Below are 20,627 nucleotides of genomic sequence, written 5' to 3' on the forward strand. Positions count from 1 at the left end.
TTTTTTTCTTCTCTCCTGACTGAGCAGTGGCTGCCTGACCAGCTCCGTTTGACCTGCAGAAGTGGGAGCTATGGGAGCAGCTGCAGCGGAGCCAGGGGGCTCTCAAGCTGCACAGCTAAGCTTGACTCTCCCTCTGTAGCCGTGAGGCCATACAATTCCCTTTAGTTTTAAGAGTCTCAGGCTTTCCCTCTGAAATGGAGATGAGAGTTTTTCTCTCACCAGCTTGAAGTGAGGACTGAAGCAGATGAGAGTAGCCTAGCCTGCACCAGACGCTTCATAAGCGCTTGTATAGTCCTCAGTGGGATCCAGGAGGAGGGCGACATGTAACAAGTGTCAGAAGAGAGAAAACAGTCTGGCCTTTCAAGCCCCATGATGCATACACACTACAACATCTCCTGGCAGAGGCCCCTCTGCAGGCTTAATCACACAAATCAAGCCAGCCTGGAGGCAGCTCTTAGCCTGGGGAACTTACAGGAGATGCAGCAGGCAGCAGAAAGCCCTGCAGAGCCCACATCTGCATTTACTAGCATTTGCATGGTTTATAACAGCATTTGGGAGAAACAGAAAGACTATACATACACACACACACACACACACACACACACACACACACACAAACAGACACACACACACACACACACAGATATTCCCTCCCTGTCACTCCCCTGAAGTGACAGCTAAGCTAAGGAGGCTTTGCTAGGAAGGCAGCATGCTTAGGGCATGGCATAGCCTGTGGGAACCCGGCTGACTCTCCACTCATTCCCATCACAAAACACTGCAGCCTTCTTACCTCCTAGGTCACTAAGGTAAGGCTAGGGTTAAAATGATGATGTCAGTTGGCCGGTCGGCCGATCGCTCGGTCTGTCAGTCAGTCGGTCGGTCGATCGGTCGGTCGGTCAGTCGGCTTCCTGTCTTCGAACTGCAATCATTATTATGAGAAAACAAGCAGGAAATACTTTGCCACACACCAATGCAATCAAGGGTAGGTGATGGCAGTTGGGATTTATGTCACCCTCCACGAAGCCCTGAGCTGGGTGTGCTGTCTGTCCAGAACTCACATGGGAAATTTCACAAAGGGGAGGAGTCTCATGATCTACATTGGATAGGTGAAGACACCATGGCACAGAAAAGGCAAAGAAGTCTCATACTCACCTTCTCTCAGCTGGTGTCAGGTTGGGCCAGGATGAAACCCAAGGCTCTCTGAGGCTCCCCAACACACCCTGCTGCTGAAGACTGCCTAGCAAGGCTGTGCTGAGCAGTGTGGGTGGGCACAAGATGGACTGAATAGTTATAAGCACCTCCCAGCAGTCCTTGAGATCTCAGCTATTTCGTGGCCCAATCCCTTTGAAGGACAGGGTCAAAATTAGGTGTAGGCACCTATTAGCGCGGAGGCTTATGAAAATGACATTATTAACCTGATGCAGAGGGGCCCCTGTTCATCTCTAATCAAATTATAATTAGGGATAGTGGGGGGCTAGGGTTTCTGTGTGTTGACAGCGAGCTAGAGAGCTCAGAATTTTCCAGGGCTCTGGTGAGCTTCCCGATGAAAAGTGTCAGCTCTGACCAGCTGGGGCTTGAAGCTGGGAACAGAGACCCCTTAAGGCAGCCCCCTCACGCTAGGGATGTGCCCTATGCTGACCATGTTATGGTGGGGGGACCCCCAACCCCCTCCTCAGACACAAACTCAGACCCTGAGCTCCTTCTCATCTCAAGTTGCTATCTGTGAGAGAGAAATGGAAACTGAACCTTCTGAGAGACAATCCCATTCCTGTGTGATAAGAGAAAGGGACCAAACATCATTCAAAGAGACATCCCTCTCCCATAAACTTTCCTGGTTATTGCTGTGGTTGCCAGCCACCTGTCTGCTTGTCAGAGCTGTATTCAACAGGAGAACTCAGGCAGCTTCCCTTCCTTCAGAGGGAGATGTGGCTGGGGAGAGGGGAGTGGAGGGGGACTCTGAGAAAGGAGCAGAAGGCAGCTTTCTGCATCGGATAGGAGTTGGGCCACTTAAGATTCGTGCTAACTCATGGTGCTATGGAAATGGTCTGAAATCTTCAAACAGCAGCCGAGAGTCTGTGGCGCCCCCAAGTGCCACAAGGGGGCTGCCTGGGCTACAGTTTTTGTGTTCCCAAATGAGGAGGGGGGAGACACGAAGAGGGACCTACGCTTTGGCTTTCTGCAACAGCGCTTTTAATTGCAGCAGATGCAGAGGACACAGGCGGGTGGGCTGGCGGGCAGGCGGGCAGGCGGGTGGGGGGCGACAGTGTCCCAGGGTGGCTTCAGGCTGCACCTCTCCCACAGAGGCTGTGCTGCAATGCAGCAGGAGCTGCGGCGGGCGAGCGGCTGAGGGTCGGAGCTGTCCGGTGTCTGCTTCCCAGAGTGAGGAATGAGAGATGAAGGAGAGGGCTTGCAGGCAGTGCGAAGTGGCCAGGCGCCCAGGAAACCCAAGGGAAGAGTGAAGATGAGCCTGTGGCTTTTGCAGGAGGGCCAGAAAAGTGTGGGCTCTGGGAACGGTGGAGAGTCATAAGGGGTTAGTGGACCAGCAGGTCTTGGGGTCTCAAGGTGAGTCAGTTTGCTGTCCTGTGACTGAGAGCAGCGTGAGGGGGGCTGAGAGCAGCGGAGGCGGCTGCAAACAGCGTTAGGGGGAAAAGCATCAATTCTTACCTTTCCAGCAAGGCTTAATTAAAAATTAAAAAAACGAAACAAAACGAAAACTAGACAGTGTGGCTGAGCTGGTTACTCGATGTGTGTGACAGGTGACAGTTCTGTTCTCTTAACTAAATTGGCACAGTGTCCCAGCTGGAAGACGGACGCGCAGGCTGCTGGTGCTGCTTTAGGGAAAGATGCTCGGGGGAGGGTCTGGCCGTGCTGGCGGACCCATCAGGGAGTAGATGGTTTGCATCTGGTGGGTGTCTGTTTCTGGGGTCCCCCCCAACACTTTCCCTTCGGTTCACCCAATTTGCAGGGAGTGTTTCTTGAGTCCCCGTGCCGGTTCAGATCCTTGTGAAGAAGGCAGCCTCAGGATACTCTGCTTACTTAGTGTGGACGCAAAGCCCCCTCTGAGCTGTTAAATGTTTCCCTGGACCCCATTGGCACCTCTCTACTTCATTTTCACTTGTTGATTAAAAAGAAAGTCAGACCTTATTATGGTTTTTTTTTTCTTTTTTTTTGCCAGACACCACAAACGGAGAAAACAATGTGTTCTTAAACAGCACAGTTTTAACCTGTATTTCTACTTTCAGATGTAGTGCCCACCAAATTCACCCACCTCCTGCTTCATCTGAGCCCTGGACCCCCACCCCTTCCCTCCCACTGCTTAATCCCTCAGTTTTTGCACTGTTTTGACGCTGATTCTAGATAACATATTGTCTCTTCTGTGTATCTTAGAATATTTATCTCTAAGCAAAGCCGTTTTCCTTCATAAAAACTTAAGGATATCCATTGCCACAATTTGTAAAATAAAAATATGTGTGACACCATTACCACAATTAAAAGATTAACAGTTTTTCCTTTCTGCCATCTAACCTCTAGGCAGTGTCCAAATCTTCCTGATGAACTCATTAATTTCTTTTATGATTGGCTTATTCAGATTTCTGTCCAAAGTGCTTCCTGCACTTTCAAGGGGACTGTGGGGTGTCAGAGGTAAGTACAGCCTGAAACGCAGGGCTTTATACCAAATACAATCTCAGTGAGCCTCATTTTTCTCCCTGAAAATGGAGCCAATTCTGAGAGCCTCTCAGGGCCACCAGGCAAATTAGAGACAGGTACACACGCATCCCCCAGCCTCATTTCAAACGGAAAATAGACACGGCAGCCAACAGCTGTTATTTGAATTAGCTGTTTTTCCCGGAAACCTCTAAAGGAGTTGGACTGGATAGACAAGAGAGAGCTGGCTATCGTCCACAGAACAAAAGACGCCTGGCAGGCCAGGGCCCCTGAGTGATTTAGCCACCTTTCAACAAGGGTCGCCTACAGACCTGGGGGCTAAGTCCCGGACCCCCACAGGGTGCTGGTCCACTAGATGGCACTCTCTGCTGTCTGTCCAGGACCAGGACAGACCACTCCCCAAGATGCTTAGGCTACATCTGAAATATCCGAGCCCAGGTAATTCTAAAACATCATCCTCACATGCAGTGCAAAGCACAGCGGCTTTTCTCCGCGCATCCCTCCCAGCCCAGCAGCAGGAACACAGACAGCGAACATTTCACAACAATTTGAGACCAAAACACTAGACTGCCCACCCCTCTTTTAATTCCCAGCCCAGCTACATCTGATTGCTCATTATTTTACAGATGAGGGGATGAGAAGGGGTCAAGCATTTTCTCAAGATCTGCTAGTTAGCAGAACCGGGGCTGCAGCCCAGGTTTGTCTAATTCCTTTGCAAAATAGAGATGGGGGAAGGATGGAGGGTCATTCTGATGGATAGGTTTCTGCGTGAGGAGGCATGAGCTATGCAGTTAGGCAGCTGTATGGATGATAAATGCCGGAGACATGGTACATGGCTAAGCAATGGTCAGCAAGCTTCCCTGTGGATGGGAGACAGAGAGATGGGTAAAATAAAGTAAATAGACAGTTTCTCACCAAGATCAAAGGCTTCCTGGCTCTTCCAAAAGGTTTTTTTCCTAGTTAACTGCTAAGAATACTGTTGCCTTCTGCTCACTTTCTGACTGTATCGATTATCTCAGGTGTTTCTGAGATAACAGGTGTCCGGTTGACCCGGTCACAAGGACCCAGTCCCAGGTCTGGCTCTGCAGCAGCTCTCTGGCAGCTCTCCGTCTCTCTCTGCTGCTCTCACGTGTGTACTGAGGAACTGCAGGCTGCTGCCTCTCCACAGCTCTCCTGGATGACTAAGCCCAGAGCCCTGGCCTCTCGCTCAGCCCTCCTCTTGAACTTCGTGTTCTTTTATTATGCTAGATCATCACAGCCTCCCTCCATGATGGTATTTTCCACTGTCAATCAAAAGGGGGACGAAACTGAGGCTTAGAGATGATAAAAGACTGTCCCCAACGTCATACAGGGGGCTGATGCAGACCCAGCCTGCTTTTTTTCCTCTAAACCCACACTGTGACAGATTTCTTTCCTCTATGGCCATGCCTGAAAAAAAAATCTGTGTTCCTTAATACTCCCTCCTGTCAGGGGTTCCCTTTGGAGGCTAAACTTCTTATCCAATGGAATTTTAGTTTATTTTCTAAGCAACAGCTTCTCAAGTGCATTCTATCTGTAATTATCACGCAAGCAGGGACCACACAGACTCTGGCATCCCGAGGGAAAATTGAGCTAGTTTTCCTGCATTTTCTATTCTGACTGAATGCTAATGGAGCAGGTGTAAAAAAATGGCTCCTCAGCCCAACGGTGTGCAAGGCAAGGAGAGACTCTGAGAATAGCCCCTCTGTAGAAATGGCTTCGCTTTGGCAGGTAGGGTTTGAAAAGCTGCAAATGGAGGGGCCAGGATATGTCAGGGTCTGTCAATGTCTGTCAATGAATATTCTGTATGCACATTAACCTGGATGTCTCACTTTATCCAGTTTTAACAAGGAAATGCCAAAAGCATCTTTTTTTGTTTTTGTTTTTTTAAAAAAAATTATTTTGAGTCAGGGTTTTACTGTTTAGCTCTGGGTGTCCTAGAACTGGGTAGGTAGAGCAGCTTGGACTCAAAGCTCAAAGTCACAGAGATCCGCCTGCCTCTAATTGCTGGGTGCTGGGATTAAAGGCATGAATCAAATTGCCTGGCCTTTAAACGGGTGTTTAAAGTGACTTGAGGAGCTGAGAGAGTGTTTTCTGCTTTCCCAGAGGACTCAAGTTCAGTTCCAAAACTTCACACCAGGCTATACCAACCCCATATAGATTTGACATCCTTTTCTTGATTCTGTAAGATACTGCAAACCTACATATATGCAGTTTAAAATAATAAAAATAAATTAGGTGACTTGAACCCATAAAATACATAAAAGAGTTCTGGGATGGAGTTCAGTTGGTAGAAGGGTTGCCTAGAATTCATAAAGCTCTGAGTTTGTTCCCCAGCATCATGTAAAAGTGGGTGGTGGAAGCAGGAAGGATAAATAAATGTTCATGCTCACCCTTGACTTTGTAGCAAATTCAAAGCTAGCTTGGGGTACATGAAACGCTTCTGCCCCCAAAAGATATTTTTAAAAATAATAATTTTAGTTTTCATATAATCATTATAACTACTGAGATAGGGCTTACAGTCTTTGCTATGAATCCTCACCCACATGGTGTATTAACTGCCTAGTTGAGCTCCTTCCCTGCTGTGTGACCACAAGCAAGTCACTTAACATCTCTGAGGCTCAGTTTGCCTAAGCATAAATTAGGACTTCATATCTTCATCTAAATCTCACCACCTGAGTGAGGCTGTCTGCCCTGATAGCTGCTCCCCCCATCCCCCCCCCGCACCCCACCCCTGATTCCAGCCTGCCCCCCAGCCCGGCGTGTTTGTGTGTCAGCCCATACCTTGTGCTTATTCAGTCTGAGTGTTCTTTTCTCCTGGCTTTCCCACAGGGCTGATTGTCCTCACAGGATTTTCCCTTGTTCTCTGCATCTAGACCTAGCGCCTGGTTCAGAATGGGAGGGAGGATGTCTGCTGCCCTGTCGTATCCACACCCGAGGAATGTCCGTGTTTGTGTGCACAGCAGGCTGCACAGCGGGCTGCACGGTGCTCGGTACAGTGTCTGCATTCAGTAACTATTGGCTAATTATGACTAATTGACAGGACTGTTGTGGGAACGAAAACGTGTGAGCGCTCCATGCTGAGTGCAGGACAAACAATGACAGTGGCTGGGGGCCCACAGGGGACTGGCAGGACACCTGAGGCCCCTTGCTGGGAACAGCACAGAGAAGTAACTGGCTTGGCTTGCTTACTGGGAGCCTCCTTCAGCTTAGAGGGAAAAATATACACCTCAAAAAGTTCCTGGCAGTATGGGGCTGGGGGAGTGTAGCCCAGTTGTTAGAGTGCTTAGACTTTGTTCAGGCAGCCTTGGGTTGGAAACCCCCAGCACTACATAGTACTAGGTTCTCCAAACCTTACACTAAAGATGTGGAAGTAGGAGGGTCACGAGTTGAAAACCTTCCTCAGGCCAGCCTGGGTTTCAAAAGACCTCTAAAGAAAAGCAAAATAAAACAAATGATCTAACAGCACAGACTCCCTACAATGCGGTTCAGTTTTCAGAAGCGAGCCCCTATGGGCAGATTCTTTTTTTTTTTTTTTTTTTAAACTATGATATCTTGACCACAGAGGGACAGCTCCTAAGGATGTCTGAGCCAAGGTCTTTTCTCCCTGAAACTTGTGGCTAAGTCTGAGACTGGTTGAACAGATAGGTGTGTTGGGTGGGTGGGGCTGACTGACAGGGTATGCACAAGGTGGGTGTTGCCTTGAGGATCAGTCTGTCAGTCCATCCTTCTGTCTGCCCGGTTGGTAGCCCTTCACCCTGTTGGACCCAGGAAGGTGCTCCTGTTATCAGTCTGCAAATCCTACGAGTCCGGGGCCTAAGACGGAGAGACCAGGTCACGTCTCTGCAGTTACACAGCTCATGAGTGCCTGCTGGGGTGGAACCTGGTTTGTCTGTCTGTCTGTCACCATCGCTCGGGTGCTGCTGCTGCTGCTGCTGCTGCTGCTGCTGAGGGGGCAAAGATTTGTGCAAGGGGCTAAGAGATGCTGTGGGAGGGCTTCTGCCTGGCTCTTAAGGGAAGGATTAACTTTGCTAAGGGATCAGAGCTGTGGATGTTTTATAGATGGGAGCATAGCACAGAGCAGTTTCTCAGTGATGTAGATGTCATCCATCTAGTTAGAATTGAAGGCAGAATTTGGGGGTAGGTATCATAGTGTGGGTATTTTGATAGGCTACTCTCACCTCATGACTGTGACCAGAGGTAGAAGCAGCACATGTATGTCAGGTCTGGGTTCTAGTCCTGCCACCAAATGTCAGCGGACATGTTTTAAAGTCAAGCAGTGTCTCTTGAGCAGACCATCTGCTCTTGAAAAACCTATTTCAAGAACACACATCTCTTTCAGTGCTATGTGTATAAAAAGAGGAGGGTGAGCCATTGTGAAAAACCTTTTTGTGGCCAGCAGGACAGTGGGGACAAGAGGGTGGGGATCATGCATGGTTAGTCCTAAGGGACTTTTCCCACAGGGAAATACTACTTCGAATACTACTTAATAAGACACGGATGACGCCTGAGGATGAGTGTGGGCTGTGGATCATGAGCTGGGTTAACTCAGCACAAGGAGCTAACATGTAAAGAGAGCTCAGAATGGGATCGGGCCGCTCATGTTATACTAAAAATTAGAAAAGAACAAGAAAGAACGTCCTCATGCCTTGGATTCACCAGCTATGAGACCTTCAAATACAGTACCAGGATTGACCCAGGTCTGCTAACCTGACATTTATGAGCAGAAGGGTCCAGCAGCCACTTCCTGCCATTCTGTGCCCTCACATGCCCACTTTGGATAGGGAGCAGGGCTGGGAGGTTTCCCCTCAGGAACCAATAGGGAATGGTATAAAGTTATGTATAAGAGAAATTATGCATGATTTAAATCAATTGTGCATAAAATTAAAGAGCTTCGTAGTTAGACCACAATGAGGTTTTGTTTTGTTTTTTTTTCCTGTCCTGTTGGTTTAACTGACAAATAAAAATTGTATGGATTTAAGCTCTGATGTTTTGTGTCCAATATCCCACACTGTACTGCTTATATGTGGGCGAATATCTTGGACCTTCTGTGTTAATTCTCAGTATACGTCACTGTTAACAGGAGCTGCTGCTCTGTACCCACTGAGAACTTAATGTTCTTACAAATATGAGTTAGATTCTCTGACCCACTCCTGTTCCTCACGCCCACTGACCTCTACTAACTACCCTTCCACTCTGAGTTTGTGTGAAGTTATTAAGACACAATCGCAGCTGTAGGCTGTGAGTAAGATGGCCCCCAGGTGTGCAGAAATGTCAGTGGTCCTGCGCTGCTTGGCTACTTCAACTGAATTTGGTTTGCAGTTAAAGAGGAATTAAATGAGTCAGTAAATACTGGCCAGGTGACAGGAGCCCAGGAGTGGGCCACTAGCACTGTTTTCTGACCAAAAGGTTAATTTTTATTCATTGATGTATACCTTTTAAAAACTTCTGTTTTACCTCAGTGTTAAGAGTCATTTGGATTTGGATGTACTGAGATGTGTCGAGATTCGAACTCGGCTCATCTGTGTTTATTGTATTTAAAATGTATGAAAACAATAGGAAGATCAAAAAGGCAATGATGATAAGATTGTATCTGGAATCAAAGATGGCAGTGCTGCCTACTCTGTACCTGGGTCTGTTACCAAAAGGGTCTTGTTTCCTGTGAACAGGAAGTGTAGGATCAATGTTTATAAAAAAGAATTGCTGTTGGCTTTTTTTTTTTTTTTTTTTTTTTTTTTTTTTTTTGGATAGTGAATTTGTACATATTCATTAGAATGAGAAGTAATGATAAATGAATTTATGAATGAATGAATGAATCCATGCTTGGGCCTGTATAATGATCCAAGATTAAGATTATCTGCCCTGCCCACTAATGGCTATGAAGAAACTGTTCCAACTTTGTCCGTTTTTAATATCTGCCTTGTGTTCCACAGAATGGAGGCCCTAATGTGAATGGAGGCTAGCCTGCTGGTAGGGACCTTGGCAGTGACCGCCGTGGGCAATGAGCCATGGGCCAACAATGTGAGTAATGGCTAGTTTTGTTATTTTGAACTTGGGTGGTTGGGTGACGGGTGTTTATTGCATTATTAAACATGATTGAGTTTGTAAATAAAATCAAAGATGGCCAAAGCACTAGTCAGTGTGGATACTGTTATGAACCAAGGGTAATTAATCCAATTAGGCATAATAATTACTGAATTAGAAGTAATATCGTAGGCTGTTTCTTATGGAGAAAATAGCAGAGAAAAAGGGAATTTGTCATGCTTGGATGATAACTCAATTAGTTATGTGTTTGCCTTCCAAGGATGAGGGCCTGCTGTTGATCTGGTGGCCATATATAAGAGAGTGGTGATGGTGGCATTCCTCGAGTCTCAGTCCTGGGGAGGCAGAGACAGGAAGACCTCTTAGGACTCTGAGCAGGCAGATTCCCCTACGTAGGGTGTTCTAGGCCTGTGATACCCTGTGTCACAGGTAGTGAGTGCCTAGGGCACAACTCTCAAGTCAGATGTCTGGCCTTACCATGCATGCAGACTTGCACAGAGTAAGCACACCACCAAAAAGAAGTATGAATATATTCGTGTACATATACCGATATGCTATATGTGTGCCATATGTTAAGTGGTCCATATTCTTTTATTGTTCTTATTGTGGGGTGTTTATGCATCGTCATGATACATTTAAAAATGGATGCACTTATAAAACAACATGAATGGCTAATGACACCCTGAACTGAGCTTCCAATAGAGACAGACATGCACTCATGTATGAAACATGCCATTTCAATTAGGGTACAGCCTGGCATAAACATATACAATTGGTAGTTCCTAAGTGTAAAAAATGAAACCTAGATGGCCCAACCATAGGCCATTGTGGCTAATATTGTACAATGATTAAGCCTACCAATATATCCCATGCAAATATGAGTCTCTGAAAATTAACTCAGATTAGAGGTTCCCAATAACTTCCATTACATAGAATGGGGACATTGTAATTTATTTAGTCCTGTGATATTTGTGAGGATTATGACTCTTACTTGGAGACAAAGGATACATAAAGTATAAGTGAGAGTGTTAGTGTTTACAAACAATTTTCAAATTTATTTTCTTTGCATGAGTGTTTTGCCTTAATCTATGTGTGTGTGCCACATGATGCCTGGTGCATATAGAAGTCAGGAGTTACTGATATTTGTGAACCACGACATGGGTATTGGGAACTGAATCCAGGTTCTCTGGAAGAGCAACAAATGCTCTTAACTTTGAGGCACCTCTGTAGCCCCGGTCTTCATATTTCACAATCTTTAGCTAGGGAGTCTAAGATAATTCATAAACAATTAAGCAAATGACCCCTAGTCACATTAGCTAAGACTGTAGTGTATCTATCTGTCAGCAGCTCAGGAAGAATATTTAGTCATGGGTGATCCAACTGAGCATCCCTATGTCTGCCCGGTCATTACATTGCACCATGAAAGGCACAGCGCTTCTGCCCCCATGAGATCCCATCATGGCAGGACTAGATTTCATAAATATTCTCTTGACAGAGCTCTGAAGACCACATTAAAAGAAGATAAACCACTTAATACCCTGGAATTATGGTTCTAATTATGAAGATCAAAGGTGCTTTAAACTAGGGAATTAGTCGATATATTTATAACCATGCAAAGACAATTCCATAAAGGCATAAAAGAACTGAAAGTCCAAAACATGGACTGGTAAGGAGAGTGGGCCAAGTGTGAAAGGATTTGAATTCAGTAATGTCCTAACTACCGAAACAGTCGTCTGCTCATTGCATTCTGGTAACCAGCCCTTCTGGGGTTGTTGTGTCCTTTGCATGATTTGTTTAGCCTCTTGACCATAACTAAAGTTCTAGGCTGTTTATTCTTTGAGTGTGGAGTGAGAAGAAGGAGATGACAGCCATCGGCCAAGGAAGGAGTCTCAGATGCTGCTTCCATTGGTGGGCTTTGCTTGCTAACATTTCCTTAGAGATAATGAAATCTCAGGGCTGGAGAGATTGATTGCTCTGTGGTCAGGATTGCAGATCCAGCTCACAATTACCTATAATTCCAGGTCCAGGGGCCAAGATCCCTCTTTTGGTCTCCAAGGGAACCACGAGAATGCACACATACATGCACATGCACACACACACATAATAAAGACAAGATGAACCTTTTAAAACGAGGAATGATCAAATCAAATGGAGGGAGGCCGTGTGAGCTGCAGCTGATGGTGCTGTGTCTCAAGCTCATGACTAGTCCAGTTAAGCTCATTAAGAAAAGTACTCCACCATTACAGGGATAAAGAGCAGATCCTACTTGTGTCTCTAGGATCTTTGTGCAGAGAGGAGAATGTCTGTGATTGACATTCTGAAGTGGTAGAATTTAGCTTCATAGAACTGTTGAATACATGATGTAAGGAATGAAAATGTTCTTTTGCTCAATTTTTTACTAATTTAAATTTAAATAACACAATATGGCTAATGGCTTTCCACTAGTTGTATTAGGTAATTGTCTCATGGGAGCTTTAGAAATACTAAAGATGAATAAATAAACACATAGTTTAAATGAATGATTATTAATTGTGAGCTAATGGTTGAATTGCTACAAAGAATTATTATAATTAATATAGTTCTGCACAGCTGTATTTTGTTTCTAATTTATGTATTTATCGTTTTTTTTTAACTTTTCAACATTACTTGATTTTATACCCCATATTATGTGAATTTGTCTCTAATATTGAAAATTTATGTATTTTACTGGGCAAGAATCAAAAAGGTATGGTCAAACTTGTTAATGAAATGTTAATTGGCTTTTGAGTGTATTCTTTATATTATCAAATGGCCTCCACAAATGAGTAGTGAATTCTAATGATCAGGAATGTAGCTCAGTGAGAGAATATTTGCCTGGAATGGGTAGGGTCCTAGGTTTCATCCCAATCCAAGAATACGATGATAATATAATTTCTGATTAATTCAGATCAACAGAATGCAATCCAGAAATGAATGAATGTGCACTTCAACATAGCTCAACTCCAGGAACACAGAGTGAGGTCACTTTATTTGTTAGCATTCAGTGATTCACATTACTTTGACACCACAGTTGACTTAGTCCAGTGAAAAAGTTTGGAATAGCTTGTGGGATCAATAAATTAAGGGGATAGGGGACGGAGAAAAGTTAGTGTGGGTGCCTCTAGCATCAGAGTGTTGCCTGTGAGCCAAGCATAGGCTTATGCAAGTAATCCTAGAGCTTTTGACACTTTGAGGTTATGCTGGGACTACAAAGAGAGACATTCTCCACACCCCCCAAAAGAAAGAAACAAGTAAAAGAGAAATAAAAACAAACCAACCAAATGTGAGGGGGAGGGGGAAGATTATGTTAAGAATGCCCATTTCTTTGGGAAGTTAGCCTGTAGACATGCACTGTCCAGTAGAGTGACCACTAGCCACACTAAGCAGGTGGACTGTCAGTACTTTGAGATGTAATCTTTACCTAAAGTTCCCTATGTAGCCATAAATTCGTGAATAAGTGTCCAAATTGATGAAATTTATTTACTTATTTATTACATCATTTATTCCGCCACCATGATACATTTTAGAATTGTGACATAGAGGTTTAAAAAAAAAAGATAAGCAGATTTCTTTGTTTTCAAGTTCCTGGCATGTTATTCTTAGAGATTTAGGACAGTGAGTCAGGACTCTTGGCAATTTCAAAATTGTGATTATTTTAAATATACATCTAAAATGCATGTTTAAACAATAAGACACATTAAATTTTCTTGTACTTCCAAAGAGCCACAACCTACAAAAATATCCAAACAATGTAACTTCTTTTCATATTCAGATCTTGTAGGAAGGTAACCGCCCCTCATGGAATTATATGTGGATACTGCCCCTTTCAGGACTTATTTTGAATTGAAGTTGTACTAGCTATTGAGAATATTCAAAACACTTATATGAACTCATTAGTATAGGCTTTATCCTTTTTACTATTCAATCTTTTCCTCCTTTCTTCATAGTATATTCTACCCATACACACACAATTTTTATATAACGTATAGGATACATAGCACTTTCATACACTATAAATACACTCACTGTATTGTGGGCATGTGTAAAAACTGTAATTTGCCTGGTATATAGAGTCTAAGTTATCAGACTGAAGCCTCAAGGTTGTATTGCTCCTGAATCTCCTGAAACAGTGTTTTCGAGACAGGGTTTCTCTGTGGAGCTCTGGTTGTCTTGGAACTCGCTCCGTAGACCAGGCTGGCCTTGAACTCAGAAATCTGCCTGTCTTTGCCTCCCAAGTGCTGGGATTAAAGGCGTGCACCACCACTGTCCAGTGAAACATGTATTTTTTAAAATTTAAATTTTTCAAAATTTATACAAATCATGTTAATTGTTTCTAAAACGTTTGTCACTCTTTTGATAAATATTATTGCCACTTACTGAAATATTTTTCCCCACAGATTCAATGCTGTGTACCTGATGGTCGGTTCCTGTCTGAGACTGATGCTCTTTGGGTCAGGAATAAAAGGACTCTGGTAAGTCCAATGTTTAGGGTCCTGGTGTGTTGAATGATTTGTGCCATCCATGGGTTCATCTCAAAAGAATGAATAACATCTGCCAATAGGCATAAAAGAAAAGGTTAGCCAGGTAGGATGGCTCACTCTTCCTATTCTAGCACCTGGGAGACTGAGGCAGGAGGATTGCTATGAGTTTAGAGCTGTCCTGGGCTACATATTGGGATCTTGTCTTAAAAAGAAAACAGACAACAAACCAAAATCAAATAGGTACAGACAAAGCAAACAAAACAAACAAACAAACAAACAAAACAAAAAACAACAAACCCAAAACAAAAAACTCCAAAAGCCACATTAAAAGGATGCCATGATTTGGGGGAATGTGAAGTGTTTTTAGCACAGATGTGACAATCACATAGTGCAGATATTAGCTAGCTAGAAATTAGTCATTATGTGGTATTTAAGTCCTTGAAAACATCATGTGCACTTAATGTGCACAATTTTATCTTTCAGTTATAAAAGCAAAACAAGAACAAAATGAACAAACCTGTCAGGTGTCAGCTGTTGGTGAGTTTCAGAGTGACTGGTTTTAGCCTAACCCAGGTCCTTTAGACATAAGTCTGAGGGCTGTCCACATTTGTCCACACAGTCTTCTCAAGGGCTATTCTGTCTTTGTGTCATGCTGTCCCATCAGTAGAGGTCTGAGGTTAGTGTTTAAACATTTTGCTGAGACCTTAACAAAGTCCTCAGTGTGGTCTGTGGCTCTCCAGCTGTGGTGCCTGTGGTGCACTCTGCTGTTGTGTAGTCTCTAGTCCCATTGTCTTTCTGTAGGGGAAATTTGAATGACTAACAGGGTCTTAATAAGCAATGTGATTGTGATTGGTTCATTTGTCTGTCCATGCCTTAGGTCCAATTAATATTGCATCTTATTTACCTGATCTGTGAACATGAGAACGGCAAGAGTGAAAGATTTGTTCTTTTTTTTTTTTTTTTTTTTTTTTTTTTATATATATTCGTGATTCATGGGCAGTAAGATTTTTAATCAGAGAAACTCTGAATGAAGAAAAAAATCAATAAATTATGCAGAAACAGTCATTAACATACGGATAAATAAATGAGGGAAATGCATTGAGCGTGGATCAGTAATGAGTGGTTCTGGGGCTTATGCATCAATACTTTTGATTGAACCGTAAACTGAAGTCTATTAGAAATACACATAATTGGCATCTCTTTGGGGGGTTGGAAATGCATGCGACTGTGGGCTCTGGCTCTTGGCCCCCAGTGGTACCTGTAAGAATGTGTGAGGAAATTTTAAGTTGTTCCTTATGGGTCAGTTATGACCTCACCATATGAAGCAATAGTTTCTAGTCATTTATTTGTTTTTTAGTGCTGCATTCCCCTATGCTATACCAGTAAAACCTGCTGCACTTCCAGACCATGTAAGACCAATAGACACACAGACACACAGACATAGATGCAGTAAAGTGTCCCCCATAGACATTTACAGTGTGGTAGGAGGTTTGTTGTACTAAGAAGAGAGGACCAATTACATACATGAACAATTTTATAAGTATGTAATGGAATAGACGCAAGTGTGGCCAATAGAGGGAATGTTGTCTATAATGCATGTTTTTTTCTCTCATATGTGGAATCTTAAAAAAACAGAAGGGACATGTGTAGTGGGGGTATTAATGTGGGTAATGGGGGCAGAGTATTGTTAGAATATTTGATACACATGTATGAAATCATCCTTTGAATCCCACTGTTAGTGAGATAAGTTTGCACTGCTAAATCTAAATATAGGCTCTTTGTTCTTTTGAGAGTTTGTGCTTGATTGCATCCTGTGGATGCTTCCCTACCATGCTTCCCAACTGACTGACTCATCCTGACAGGCCAGAGGTCTTGGCTCTCACCTGTGTGGTACGGGAAGAAAGGCTTCATGTGACTAATAACTTCAGTCTTATGTCCTTCGGTTGGGAAGTTGACTCATGTATAGGTGTTGCTTGCATTTTTCTAAAGTAAAAAAAATCGATATAATTCATAAGTAAAACATACAAATGCCAGTGCTAGGCACTGATAGGAATATCGTGAGACTGGGGACTGATAACTAATATGAATTAGCACTGCTAGAATCCAACAAAGGAAGAGAAGTGTTTCTTCATTAATTTTCAGGGATGCTTGCTAGTCTTTTCTATATGTCTACTAGCTGTTATGGTTTATATTTAAGTACCTTTTCAGTGATATCACTTAGAGGCTATGAATTTCTTGATGAGAAAGGGTACAGGACAATGAGCAAAACCACTTGTTTGTGCTAGTTGTGTAGATCATGGCTCTTTGCCTATCCATGGCACCCTCTTTAAGGCCAAAAGAGGTCAAATTTTTACTACAGAGATGGCAGGAGATATGAACTCTGAGTGATTTAAATGTGGAAAAAGTTCACCGATATCAGAGGAAAATGACCAGATATACTAATTCTGTGGGGAATGGACACTTGATAGATAGATGTATTATTCAGTGTTTAGTGCTTTGGGGCCTTTTGATTTATTAATTCATCATATATATATATATATATATATAAACACATCAATGAATAAAGCAGCAAGCACTGGGAGAAAGTATATCAATAGGTATATAGAGAAGTGAGTTTTCTAAGATGTGTGAATCAAAGAGTTTGGAGTAAATACCTCGTAGGGATGTCAGAACAAGAAAACCATCTTCTTGTAAGCCGTGCTTCTTACACAGGTGGATAGAGTGAAAGACCTTGGTCTCAGCTTTCCCCATCTTTGATTTGTATTTTAATGGGAGGAGTTCAGGAACAAATAAAGATGGCCAATGTTGAAAAAAAAAAGAGACAAGATTGAAAAGAAACATGTATTATTATTCATTGTTATTTTGTGACACTGAGCCTCATTCTCCACATAGATCAAGTCTTTTTGACCATTCCCCTGAAGGACATGTCCTGGGTCATAAACCATGGTGTTACTGTTTGAATTGTGTTGGGCAGCTGGCGGCTGGTTTTATTTAGACAAGAGGCAAATTATTTATATGAAAATGACTATTTGAATAATTGTCTAATTGGAAGAAGGCCAAGCATGGATGACTTCTGTGCACATGATAATCAGCATTATCACTTTAATTCTGTCCATCAAAGACAATATTTTATTAAAAAGAGCTTTGTCAGTTGTATCTCTGATCCCCGGGTCTAGGTACGTAGCTAATGTTTTGGTCTACTATTTCAATTTTTTGATGTACCCCCTAAAGATAAATGAAAGAATGAGCTTATCTTTCAGTTACTTACTTATAGGGATCAGATCCATGGACAATTGGAAGCAAGTTTTTTGATACAGAAATGTGCATTGGAAATTTTCCTTTTATTATTATTGCAAGTCCAAGCACATATGCCACTCTATGCATGTGTGGTGGTCTGAGAACAATCTTTTTGGATGTTCTTTCTACCTCTCCTTCTTATGTTGGTAATATAATAGTAGAACTTTGTTCTTGTGGATTGCTCAGTGACTTTAACCACCCAGTCACTGTGCCCACCCAGAGATCTGATTAATTTAGAATCACTAATATTAATAAAATCCCTCCATCTTTAACTGACTTAAGTTGGACTGAGTTGTATTAACTGGAAATTTTAATTCCAATGGCTGTTTTCGGCAGTATATCTTCTCATTTATTCATATGTTGGTTGTTTATGCCTTAGATATAAGTTACTGATAAACCACCTACACCAAAGATAGGAACTTTAGAAGTACAAAAGTCCCTAATCCTTAACCACACAGGTAGAAACCATCATTTTCATCTTTACATCAACCATGGTATTCTCGCTCTGTAAAGTACAACCCTCTCTATGAAGAATAGAAAGTGTTTTTGCTCTGTGAAGTACAACACACACTCTATGAAGAATGGAACCCACAGGCTTAAATCCTTTAATAGTCTGACTCATGAGAGATTGGGTGACTAATCCTAACTTGGTTGCTATTACATTCCCATTATTGACTCCAAAATAACTCTCTTGCTTATGTAATGACTTATGTACTCTTTAATTTTTAATACAACAGAAACTAAAATCTACCACCCCACACAAGAGAAATAAATGCAGCCATTAAGACTGTCTTTGCTGCTACCCACAGACACCCTCATCTCATTTATCTTTTTCAAGGGTCCTCGCTGTGCATTGCTGAGGGTCTACATTGCTACCGCGATCCCAGGTCCCCTAATTCACACATTAGCTGGCTGGCTCATTATCTTTATTCTGTAGGTAGCTTATTTATTCCTAAATTACACCAAGGGAATAGATGCTTGGATATGAATAAAAGAAATGAATGCTTGTCAGACCAGCACAGAGTCTGTGGTTATTATGATTCTGCAGAGCTGAAATCTGCTAATCATGGAGGGCTTTTATTTGTTCTCAGGGTTTTTCAGTATTGGGATTTGTTTGATGTCATTAGCAATTTACACATTTCATCAATGGTAAATATCTGGGCCATGAACTCACTGAAGTGGGCACGTGCAGTCTGAGGGAGAAGGCAGCGTTAATGTCCTTGCTGTGACTGGAGGACAGTTCCTGCTTGTACAGCTTTATGTCCCCTAACCTGAAAAGTCAGAAAGATTCTTAAATCTGAGGTGAGTGAGGGAGGAACTTTGTTTCTTCCTGGAACCTATTTTTAAGATATTTCATTGTGCTTACTCAAATATTACAGAAGTGGGGGGGGAACCCAAATTTGAAACATTTACCATGCGAAGCATGTCAGAAACCGGAGGATCTGACTGTTACAATCGCTCGAAGTGTTGGAGTAGTGGCCCAGTGATGTCATTGCTCAAGGTATGAAAGCATTGTTTCTCACAGTTTTCACAAAGCCAGCATTCAGGAATTTCTGGGTGAGATCTCCTGTTAGTTGGCTGGTGAGATGTCAGGTGATGTGGTTGTTTGGCTGTGCCTGGGCCTTCTGCCTGCAAGGTTCATGTTCATGGCTGGCTGCTGATGGGGACCACAACTTTGCCACAAGAGCTTTCTTCAGGGAGAATCCTTGGGCCAAGGCAGTTAATTTCCCTAGAGAGATCAATACAGGGCAGAGTTAGGCCCATCTTTAGTATAACACATACACCATCTCCCTAAGACACACACTTCCTCATGGCTCACATGGTTGCCATGACCCAAGGTGTGTAGAGGTAACCCCGGGCTGTGGGTGCCACAAAGTGTGGCCCTCATTTGCAATGTCTTAAGATGCTGACTAAACTAACTCATGGACTATCCTTAAATTTCAGACAAAGTTCAGATGCATCTCATTACAGTGTTAGGAGCTGATTTTCACATTCATATTTTATGTTTATTGACTTTATTAGTAGTTTATAAATGACCTGATACACAAAGTCTTGACTAACTAAATCAAAGACATCCATGCTCTGACCAATGATGAGAATTCTTGGGTGTTTGAGTCAGTGATTTTGATTAACCCTATAGCTCTGAGGTTCATTATAGGGGGTTGGTGAGCTGGCTCAGCGCCTTAAGGCACTTGCTGAAAAGCCCAAGTTCCTGAGATCAATCTACTGGACCCAGCTGGTGGAAGATGAGAGCTGACTCCCACAGTTGTCTTCTGATGTCCCCTTGTGTGCTATATAGTATGTGCACTTCCGGGTGTGCAAATACACACCCCCCAAATAAATATATAAAAATAATAGACTTCAATAACACAATTTTAGTAAATGTTCTTGGAAATTAGAAACTTTAAACTTTTTTTCTTAAGCCTTTTAGGTCTATGAGTCTGTGTTGTCTCCCTGTAAGTAAGCTAGGTAAATATTCAAATAAGTAAATATTTAAATGATCTTGGGCAAAAAGGTAGCTGTATGTGGCCTCATTGTGCTTTTGCCTAATTTATGTATTTTTGTAGATAAATTTGAAGCAGTCAATTCAACATAAATTTATGAAATCTGATTGATAGACGTTTGCACAGGACACAGATGGCATTGATCTTCATTACTAAGGAGATCGTGTGATCGAGTGGGCACAGGCTTGCTAAGGTTCATCCCTGGGCACTGACCTTCACCAGAAGGAGGCAGCTCGGGCCGTAATGTTCACAATATCATGTTTCTTATTGTCTGTTGGTTTTATTGTTGTTTGTGAGTGAGCAAATGATGATTGAAAAACAGTTCAAACCCAGGCTGGTGAAAGTTCAGCAAGTCTGAAATTCTGAGTTCCACTTTGAGGATAAAGAGCTACCATTGTTATGGGAAGTGGAAGGAGGAAGGAAGAGGAGGAGGGGGAGGGACACTTTTTTGGGGGTGTCTATTGAGATGCTTTTGTTTAAATTATATTTTTAAAAGTAAATCAATATACAAATAAAGGAATAAAGTCTGTAAATGCATGAAAAAAATCAAGGAGAGTCATGGGTGGATCAGTTATGATTAAATGGATTTGGAAGCGGGCGG

At 42.8% G+C, this 20,627-nt stretch overlaps 1 protein-coding gene, 1 long non-coding RNA gene and 1 other non-coding gene across 16 annotated transcripts in view; 2 read left to right on the forward strand and 1 right to left on the reverse strand.

Moving 5' to 3' along the window:
• Nucleotides 1–6,618, reverse strand: part of Rtl1 (retrotransposon Gag like 1) — a 27,994-nt gene extending 21,376 nt beyond the window's left edge. The window contains exon 1 of the mRNA XM_031355363.1: nt 6,469–6,618. The gene's annotated coding sequence lies outside the window, so the exon portion shown is untranslated. The remainder of the gene's footprint in view (nt 1–6,468) is intronic.
• The window catches only part of LOC116079626, a 68,679-nt gene that overhangs the window by 17,255 nt on the left and 30,797 nt on the right, over nt 1–20,627 (forward strand). For 9 of the 14 annotated variants that reach the window (XR_004114078.1, XR_004114080.1, XR_004114075.1 and 6 more), the window contains exons 8-10: nt 3,590–6,677; nt 9,618–9,705; nt 14,142–14,216. This is a non-coding gene — a long non-coding RNA (uncharacterized LOC116079626). Of the gene's footprint in view, nt 1–3,589; nt 6,678–9,617; nt 9,706–14,141; nt 14,217–14,708; nt 14,763–20,627 lie in introns of all 14 variants that reach the window. The other 5 variants (XR_004114079.1, XR_004114081.1, XR_004114073.1 and 2 more) reach the window with 4 other exon arrangements.
• On the forward strand, nt 19,605–19,675 carry LOC116081286. Its single transcript, XR_004114796.1, has one exon. It is a non-coding gene; the product is annotated as a small nucleolar RNA SNORD113/SNORD114 family (small nucleolar RNA).

Source organism: Mastomys coucha, unplaced genomic scaffold (assembly GCF_008632895.1).
Source record: "Mastomys coucha isolate ucsf_1 unplaced genomic scaffold, UCSF_Mcou_1 pScaffold6, whole genome shotgun sequence".
NCBI lineage: Eukaryota > Metazoa > Chordata > Mammalia > Rodentia > Muridae > Mastomys > Mastomys coucha.